Below are 10,877 nucleotides of genomic sequence, written 5' to 3' on the forward strand. Positions count from 1 at the left end.
CTGTCTCTGGTAAATCCCTTCACCCCCTGCATCTCTGACATGCGCCCCAGCTCTTGTATGCATAAAAATCTTTTTTAAAAAATCTGAAGAAAAATGATCATATAAAACCTGTCACATGGGAGTTATTGGAGAGATTAATTTATTATGATGAATTATAGTCATCAACAGGATATAAACTTGTCCTGAGACCATTTGAGGATATTTTTAGCCTCTGGTAACAGTGTCAGGTTTCCATATAGGCTATGTCATATTATCTCAGTCACATAATATTCAAACAGCATACCAGAGTGCGATTTCACTGCCCTCTTGATTTTTTATATAAGAATTTTCTGTGTTCTCTATAAAAGGGAAAATTGTATAGAGGCACAGTGCAGCAAGAGAAAATCAATAGTACTGCCAGAGCACTGTTTATTGGGTAATTTGTAGTGTTTTCTTCCTTCTGAACACAGCCCTAAATATTTCCCAATTCTCAAGCACAGGAATAACCATCCAATTCCAGGAAATAGCCAAGTCTCTCAGATGACAGCAGAGATCTTAGAGTACCCAGATGTTTCCTTGCTAATTACCCTCAGTAAAATCCAGTTAGGACCAATCAATTCAGAAAATGCGATAAGAATTCCAAACTTCTTGTGGAACATATTCCTTATCTTTTCCTGAGTTTTCTTCTTCTTTTTTTCCTCCCACTGTTTCTTGTTTCCACATAGTAATTATGATCTCTACATGAACCATTGGAGATAGACTGTCTGGTGTCCCCACTTTCTAGTAATTACTTCAGAGAAGTTACTAAAAACCTCACTTTCTGCCCATGCCTCGGTTTCATCTTAAGTAACAGGTTAATATAGCTATGTGTAGATTAAATGAGGTATTATTTTATAAAGCTCTTAGCATAATGCCCAACACAAAGCAAACACTACACACATGTAAGAGGTCTGCAAAGAACAAATTTTAAAAAATGCCATGCTGTGGGCCTCCCTGGTGGCCTGGGGGGTTAAGTCTCAGCACTATCACACCATCACCACTGTGGCCTGAGTTCCATCCCTGGCCAGGGAGCTGACCCGCATGGTGCAGCAGACCTCTCCTGTCTTGCCTGCTGCTCCCCTTAGCAGTGCATTTCAGTAGATCTGCCTTTTTTGCTCCCCACTCTATTTCTGGTGAATCCTCTCAGCCCCCTGCACCTCTGTCCTATACCCCAATTCTGCTATGCATAAATAAACAAATCTTTGTTTTTAAATGCATGCTGGAAGGCTATGTACAACTACTGTTATTGAACATATTCTTGGAAAACCAGCATCTCCCACAAACCTTTCCCCAAAGCATTAGGTAAAAACCCACAAACCTTCCCCAAAAACTTTAGTTAAAAACCCACTTTTGAGTTTTAGGGGAATGAATTTTTCCAAACCAATTTTCTTGAAAAAAAAAAAAAATTAGTCCAATTTTGAAAAAAAAATTTAGTCCAATTTTGAAAAAAAAAAAAAATTTAGTCCAATTTTGTCTTTCACTATACCTCTATCCCTTTACGCAATTTATTCACCTCCCTAAACCTTCCTTTCTGGTAACCAGTAATTTATCTAATAGTCCAGAAGTTTGTTTTTATTTCATTAAGTTCCTCCATTTTTTGTTTTCATAGATACTAAGTATGAGTGAAATCAAATGGTGTTTGTCTTTCTCTTTCTGGCTTATTTTACTAAGCATAATACCCTCTAGGTTTATCCATGTTTTTGCAAATGCCAAGATTTCGTCTTTTGTTTTTCTGTAGCTGAGTAGTATTCCATTGTGTACATATACTACATTTTCTTTATCCAACACATTAATTTTCTTAGTAAATAAAACCAGTCCTTTTCAGTACCAACTCATAAAACTTTTTTTTTTTAAAGAGGCATGTATTTATTTGTTTGTTTGTTTGTTTGTTTGTTTGTACATGCACTGGGTACAGTCAGAAGTGTGGGAGGGTGAGAGAATTCACCAGAGCCAGAGCGGGGAGCAGAGCAGGCAGAAGGACCGAAGTACACTGCTGAAGGGAGCAGCGGGCAGCAGGAGAGGTCTGCACCCATGTGGGACCCTCCTCCGGTGTATGGGGAGCAGCCGGGGATCGAACCGGCGCCGCAGAGGCCGCGGGCAGCTTTGCAACCCAGTGCTCAACCGCTGCGCCACTGGGGAGGCCCTCATAAAACTTTTGACCATTGTTATATTCATAGAGATTTTTTGAACTATGTCACCCATGTCCCTATCTTATTAAACAGTGTATAATGAATATAATATAACAATTTTTTGATGTTACATGATTATACAATACAGAATCATATGTAGCCATTGCAGGAGTAAGTGAGGTATGGTCTGCTAATATCAGAGATAAGAAGAGAATTATTCTTGAACACATCTCCTGGAACAGGATTAGATTGTGGGTATCCTGATGTGGCAACAGGTATCCAAAACCTTTCAAAATACTAGGCATTTCTCAATGAGTGGCCTGAGGACAGCAGTTGAATAGAGTCAAGTTGACAGAGAGTCAAGTTGACAGAGAGTCAAGTTGACACAAAATTAAGTAGTTCAGAGGGAGATAAAACTCTGGGATTCAGATGAGCAGGTTGGAGGTGGTAATGTGAAGTCTGTACAAAGGCTTCACGAGATGTGTAAAGGTCAGAGTTCCAAACCTAGACGTGATCAACTATACTAGGTAGGCAACTGAAAAATAAATTTTGGAGAAGATACTGGCATAGGTCAAATTATAAGAACAGGGGCACACACATAGAGAAAGTTTAGACTATTAAGGTGACACCAGTGGCACGGATGACTTGATTCTAGGTCACAGACTGTGGGGCTGGAATTGATTAAATATCTTTCTCAACTGAGGAGAGATTGGGTAATTTGCCCAAGGTCACACTGTGACACTGTACAGCTAGGATCCTACCACAGGATTTCTGGCACCTTACATATTTCTGCTGTTTTGCTTTATTCACTTTCAAATAAAACAAAGGTAATACTACTCTGGAAAGTATAGAAGTGGTGAAATATTTTTTTCTGATTCCAAGGAAAATTCCCATTGTAAATTTCTGCAGTTGCATAATTTGAAGTGGTAAGAGTGGGTTATATATTTATTTATAAGAGAAATATATTGCTGGCGTGGAACAACTTGCTATGTGTGCGCCTTAGGAATTAATTCTCTTAAATTCCTACAACCTAAAATGAAACCTCTCAAGAAGAGCCAATAGGTCCTTATGAAAACAACATAATTTGATTAGAGTTAAAACTAAACACTGGTTCAAATTTGGGACACTAAAAGTAAGTCTCTATTGTAAGTATTTGTAAATGTTGAATACTCGCCCGTTTAAAAAAATCTGAATTCAATATTTAAAATTTAGTAATATGCTACAAACAGTTCAAATGAATATGAAAAAATAGAATATCATTAAGAATCAATGATCTATCAGAGTTCTTACTTGAAACTTTCAGGTGATTACTATTTTATTACCTGTATTACTAACAATGAACAACTTTCTATTTAAATCAGGTGTTTTTAACCTTACTCAATTATTGCCTTCCTGAGATTCTGATCTAAAGAAGACTAAAGGCCTCCCTGGCAGTGCAGGGGTTAAAGACACAGCGCTATCAACTAGTTCGGTCACAGCCAGGGAGCGACCCACACAGCCAGAGCCAGAGCAGGGAGCAGAGCAGGCAGAAGGACCGAAGTACACTGCTGAGGGGAGCAGCGGGCGGCAGGAGAGGTCTGCGCGCCATGCGGGACCCTCCTCCAGTGGCCGGAGCAGCCGGGGATTGAACCAGCGCTGCAGAGGCTGGGGGCAGCTTCGCAACCCAGTGCTCAACCGCTGCGCCACCAGGGGGGCCCGAATAAATGTTTTTTAAAAAAAAAAAAGATTAAGCAGTCCTCCACTCTAATCCTGCATTTCCTCTCTCCAAAAGGGTTATTTCCTCTTGATTGTTTTACCTTAAGCTTTAAAAATGTCATTCTGGGGCCTCCCCGGTGGCGCAGCGGTTGAGCGCTGGGTTGCGAAACTGCGCTCGGCCTCTGCGGCACCGGTTCAATCCCCGGCTGCTCCCCGGCCAACGGAGGAGGGTCCCACATGGCGCGCAGACCTCTCCTGCCGCCCGCTGCTCCCCTCAGCAGTGTACTTCGGTCCTTCTGCCTGCTCTGCTCCCCGCTCTGGCTCTGGTGAATTCTCTCACCCTCCCTCCCGCACTTCTGACTGTACCCAGTGCATGTATAAACAAAACAAGCAAACAAACCAGCAAACAAATAAATAAAGCATGACTCTATTAAAAAATAATAATAATAAAAAAAATAAAAATGTCATTCTGGGATTGTTAACAATGGTAGTACTTTGCAAAAACAAAGTACTTTGAAAAATCAAAGAAAAAACATTAAAAAAATAAATCAAACAGGTAAAAGTAGTTGAAAGTGGATATCTGCTAGGCAGTGGGTCAGGAGCATAGAAAAACAAAAATTGAGAAGTATACAAGAACTAAAAGACAGGAAAAATCAGAGATCCAGAAGCCAAAGGCAGGCAGGCATAATTCATAGTGTGCAAGAATGTGGCAACCAGATAGCAACCAAGTGAGCCAGAATTCCCAAAGAAATGCTTTAGGAGAGGGCCTCCCCTGGTGGCGCAGCGGTTGAGCGCTGGACTGCGAGGCCGCCACCCGCCACCGGGCGAGGGTCCCACTAAAAAAATAAATAAATAAATAAAAGAAATGCTTTAGACCAGGAACACCAAAAACCAGACAGGTGGTTAGGGACACAGTCAGTAGAAGGATATGCAGCATAGCCTCTGTTAGAGTCTGGACAGCACAAGTCCCCAGGCAAAGTCTCCAAGGACACCTTGATTCTCATGCCAAACATTTTAGCTTGAGACTGTCAGGAGAAGTAGAGGGGTTGCGGGGAGAACATATGGGGAACATATGCTGGGGCCTTCCTGATGGCAGAGGGGTTAAAGTCTCAGTGCTATCAAGCTATCGCCAGCCTCTGCGGCCTGAGTTCAATCCTGGCCAAGAAGCTGACTCACCTGACACAGCACTCTTCTCCAGTCTCTCCTGCTCCTCCCCCTCCTGCTCCTCCCCTCAGTAGTGTATTCCAGTCAGTCTGCCTGTTCTGCTCCCCATTCTGCCTCTGGTGAATCCTCTCACCCGCTGCACCTCTGGCCTGTGCCCCAGTTCTTATATGCATAAATAAATAAAAATAATTCTTTTTTAAAAAATACACCAAGGAATATGAAATTGGGATAACCAGAGCAGGTCCTCACTATTCCTTTTGTTAACAAAAGGTCTGACTCCATGACTATTAGCGGCTAATTTTCTTTACTTTTAAGCACAGCACTCTTGCTCTCTTCCTAGGTAATGTGCAGTTTTTGAACAGTTCCCACAGATACTGCACTTGGCAAGAACCTTACAGTGTCGCAGGACAAGTTGAGAACTGAAAATAGATCCTACACATTGACTCAGCAGGAATGGAGCACTTGCTTCTTAATAATCACACCAGGTTAGAACTTGTCGTGTCTAGGACACCCTATTCTATCCCAGCTTGGGTCTGATTTTTGTTCCAAAGGTGGTTTACTTATTAAAACAGAAGTACTGACAGCTGGTACCATGTTACATTCTCCCTCTTTACAGAACACTAACAAAGTTCTACGGGTATGAAAGTCTGGTGACATTTTCCTTTTCTTGATAAAATACAGGTCTCACAAACCCACCCCCTGCCAAGGCCATCTGGGGAAACAAAATCTTTTATCTGTATAAGAAGAAGAGTTTATCTGTTTCACTTCCTTCTTTCAAGCTGGGCACCTTCTCATGTAGTTACTTTGATAAGGAAACGACTTTCTGTTTCTGCCTTACCTGACTATTGATAGCAGAAGTTGAGTGCTTTTCCTTAAAGGTTTCTTTTACATTGAGTTCATGAAATGAGAACTGGTGGATCCAGTTTTTTCTTTCATTCCTTATCTTCACATTCACTACAAGGCCCAACAGGCAATTTTGTGTCACTTTCTTGTTGAGTGCTTTTTATATCAATTTGGATCAGACGACCTGAGTTTGAATTCCAGCTCAATAATTTTTAAGTTATGTGAACTTGGTGATTGTAGGGTAAGGAAAAATGTCAGGCTCGTCTGCCCTCCCGCCATCAGGATAGATGATGGATCCTTGAGGTCCTGAATGCATGCCTGATGGCGGGCACCTGGAGTAGGGTGTGGGCATAGGTAGATGGGATTCACCTGGGCTGAGACTGGGCTTTTAAGGGCGGCGTCATGGGGACGCCAGCAGCAGCCGAAAGAGAAGCCGAGAAAGCAGCAGCAGAAGCCAAGAACCCGAGAACGAACAGAAGCTGAGAGAGAAGCAGAGAACACCGGAGAGCCCAGATAGAGTGAAGACTTGCTGGGGGCTGGGAGGCCTGCCAGCCTCCCGGCCCCCCAGCACCCCTGCCTGCCATGTACCTGGTAATCCCAATAAAAGACCTGCAAAAACCACTGAGGACTCTGACTCCTCCTTTACCCAGTCTGCTGGATCCTAGAAAACCTGCACTGTGTTTTCCTGACCCTACAGTAAATGTTACCTAATTTCTCTGGTCCCTAATTTTCTCATCCCTGAAAGATAAAAAAAAAAAAGACACTTAAGTATTTCTTGTATGGATTAAGCAAAATAATACATCTGAAGATAGCTTGCATGTTGTAAATTTTCTGTGGACTTTAATAAAAACTTCAAGCAAATGCCTTCACAGCTGAAGGGGGTGCAGAAGGAGCTGTCTCCTCTTCTTCATCACAGGACTATTGCAGGGTAAGGTAAAAAGTATCAGGCTTTTCTGCCCTCCCGCCATCAGGATAGATGATGGAACCCTGTGATCCCGAATGCATGCCTGATGGCGGGCACCTGGAGTAGGGTGTGGGCATAGGTAGATGGGATTCACCTGGGCTGAGACTGGGCTTGTAAGGGCGGCGTCACAGGGCCACCAGCAGAAGCCGAGAGAAGAGAAGCAGGAGAAGCAGAGAAGCAGAAGCAGGATCACGAGAGAGCCCAGACAGAGTGAAGACTTGCTGGGGGTTGGGAGGCCTGCCAGCCTCTTGGCCCCCCAGTGCCCCTGCCTGCGGTATGTATACCTGGTAATCCCAATAAAAGCCTGCAAAAGCTACCGAGGTCTCCAGGACTCTCTTTTCCTTTACCCCGGTCTGCTGCATTAGAAAACCTGCACTGTGCCATTCCTGCCCTTACAACTATTTACATCCAAGACTGTTTTCTCAAGGTGCATAATTGGATTTATTAAAAAAAAAATTACCAAAACTCCCCAAGGGCCTTCTTTCTATAGATGGCTTTCCTTTTAAGTAAATGGAAATTTCCAATTTCCCCCCTGGTCCCTAGGGGAAATTTAGCTTAAATCCCCTTGTAATTTTAATGGTAGCTCTACAGCATCACCATGCACTTAAGGATCAGAGTTTTACACCTGGGCAAACAGGCTTAGAAAAGTTAGACTATTTTTCATAGCTCCCAGGGTTAGTCAGAATTTCAAATGGTCCAGTGGTTTAGTAGCTTTCCACTTGTTTACTGCTCTGCCCTCAGCTAGTGGGCTGGCCCTGGGAAGTCTGCATTTAGCCACAGGGCTCTCCTTTCAGTTCCTCAATTGCACTGTACTCCCTCCTGCCACATGGGTTTTGCACATGCTGTTCCACTTCCCAAAACACTTTGTTCCCCTCCTTATCTTCCTAAACTCCTAGTTATCCTGCAGATCTCAGTTGAAGGAAGCCTTAGCTGATACCCAAGGGCAGAGACCACGAGAACGCCTGAGAGCCCAGAAGGAATGAAGATTCACTGGGGGCTGGGAGGCCCGCCTGCCTCTCAGCCCCCTCCTTGGCACCCCTGCCTGCTGTGTACCTGGTAAATCCACATTAAAAGCCTGCAAAAGACACTGAGGGCTCCAGGACTCCTCCTCGACCCTGTCTACTCAGATCATAGAGATCCTGCACTGTCCCCTCCTGCCACTACAATATCTTTCTTCACTTCTACATTAGAAACTCTCTAAGGGGACTTACCGTGGCTGTTTTTTCTTTACCATCACATCCACAGAACCTAACTGCTTGTCTGGTACATAGTAAACTAGCCACAAATATTTGAGTAAATGAAAAATTAACCAGGTCTAGATTTCAAGTCTTATGATTTTTTTCACTCCCCAAACAAAGCATCTTAGTCTAAATTGTGTTGATGTCATAGGATCTGTGACTCTAATGGTCACTCTAGAGTTGTGAAAATAGAGTTTGATGTTAATATTAGGGACACTCATATTTTTTTATTTTATTTTAAAGATTTATTTATGCATACAAGAACTGGGGTACAGGCCAGAGGTGTGGGAGGTAAATGGATTTGTAACAGGGTGGTCCCCAGGAAAGGGGGAGGTTCCCTGCCCCACCCAAGGGAGGGTGGAGCTGAGAAGGAAGAGGAGAAGCTGAAGAAGAGACTGAGGAAGAAAGGAGCAAGATGGAGCCAGAAGGAGACCTGGAGGAGGCACATGGAGCCTAGAGACACGTGAAGAAACTGTGCTTGTCTTTTGGTCGTGGACTGGGTGACACAGATGTGGGTGAGACCCGTGGGGAGGTGACCATGGCAGCTTTTATCTTGATGTTGATTTTGCTCTTTTCCTTCCGGGCTTGTCCGGTTGTTTGTGACCCTTTTCTGTGGGTCCCCACTGGAAGATGCTTTAGACTTGTAGCAGGCTTTGGGGCCTTGTTCTGGGCCGATCCCATATGGATGGAGTTTTACCCACGAGGGGACGGGTAACTTTGGGTGCTTCATTTAGAAACTAGACTCTTTGCCTTACCTGTATTGTTTCCTAGTTTTATTAAAGTTCCTTCCCATTAAAGTCTCCTATGTTTTGTGTTGATGCGGCGGATGGCAGAACCCATTTAGAATAGGCAGGTTTGCGGGGTTTGGGCTGCCCCTCTCCCTGTCCTATAACAGATTCACCAGAGGCAGAGCAGGGAACAGAACAGGCAGATTGACTGATATACACAGCTGAGGGGAACAGCGGGTGAGACAGGAGAGGTCTGCTGCACCATGTGGGTCACCTCCCTGGCTGTGGATCGAACTTGTGCTGCAGTGGCTGTGGATAGCTTCATAGTGCTGCGTCTCAACCCCTTGTGCCACCAGGGAGCCCCCTTGTATTTTTTATGTTAGACCCAAAAGCAAGTTAATTTAATTTAATTTTTATTTTATCGAAGTAATATTGCATTATAACATAAATTTCAGGCATGCAAAAGCAAGAATCAATGTGTATATGCTACATTAAGTTCACCACTGAAAGTCCAATTCTATCCATCATATGTTGTCTCTTTTCCCATTTATTCATCTTCATCCCCCTTCCCTTCTGGTAACCGCTAATTGGTCTTACAGTCCAAAAGTTTATTTTGCTTTATTCCATGCATCTGTTCTTTCTTTTCTCTATATACCACACATGAATGAAGTCATATGGTGTTTGTATTTCTCTACCTCCCTTATTTCACTAAGTGTAATTTCCTCTGGGTTCATTCATGTTGTTGCAAATGGTAGGATTTCATCTTTTTTTTTTATAGCTGAATGCTATTCCTTTGTGTATGTATACCACATCTCTAGATATTTGTCAGTTGATGGACACTCAGTTTGTTTCCAGTTCCTGTCTATTGTAAGTAGTGCTGCAATACATGTGGGGGTGCATATATATCTTGTCAAATTAGTGTTTTTATGTTATTCAGGTAAATACCTAGAAGTGGTATAACTGGATCATATGGAATTTTTCTTTTTAATTTTTTGAGGAATCTTCATGCTGCTTTTCATAACAGCTGTATCAATTACATCCTACCAACAGTGTATAGGGTTCGCTTTTTTCCACATCCTGTCCAACACTTGTTTTTTCTTGTCTTTTGGATAATAGCCCTTCTTAAAGGTATGAAGTGATATTTCATTGTGGCTTTGATTTGCATCTCTAACAATAAGAGACAATGAACATCTTTTCACATGTCTATTTGTCACCTGTATGTCTTCTTTGGAGAAATATCTATTTGGACCCTCAGCCATTTTTTATTTTTATTTTTTTAAAGATTTATTTATGCATACAAGAACTGGGGTACAGACCAGAGGTGTCAGGGGTGAGAGGATTCACCAGAAACAGAATAGGGAGCAGAACAGACAGAGTGATTGAAAACACTGCTGAGGGGAACAGCGAGGGAGCCAGGAGAGGTCTGCTGAGCCATGTGGGTAGTTCCCTGGCTGGGGATCAAACTTGTGCTGCAGAGGCTGTGGATAGTTTCATAGTGCTGTGCTTAACACTTTGCACCACCAGGGAGGCCCCCCTTAGCCATTTTTTAAATTGGCTTTTTCATTGTTCAAATTTATGAGTTCTTTGTATATTTTGAATAGTAACTTGCACATATTAGTTCACCCTGCAAAAGCTTTTTATTTTTATTTTTTTAAATAAATTTTATTTTTATATTCCCCATACAATTGCAACCCCCTTATTTTGACCCCAATCCCTCCCCTCCCCACCCCCTACTCCTCCTAGAGTGTCTCTGGTTCATAGTTGTTTGTTGATTTTGATTTTCACTTTCTTATAGTTATTCATTTTCCTGGTCCCTTATTTAAGTTTTCTAGATTCCTGATATGAGTGAGACCATCCGGTATTTTTTTTTTCTTCCTGGCTTATTTCGCTGAGCATGATCCCTTCCAGCGCCATCCATGTTGCTGCAAATTGCATGTGTTTATCTTTTTTGAATGCTGAGTTATATTCCATGGTGTATATGTACCACATCTTCTTGATCCAGTCATCTTTTTTTGGGCATTTGGGTTGTTTCCAAAGCTTAGCTATTGTAAACAGTGCTGCTATAAACATAGGGGTGCAGGTGCTCTTTGGAATTGAT

This window comes from Talpa europaea (assembly GCF_964194135.1).
Source record: "Talpa europaea genome assembly, chromosome: 9".
NCBI lineage: Eukaryota > Metazoa > Chordata > Mammalia > Eulipotyphla > Talpidae > Talpa > Talpa europaea.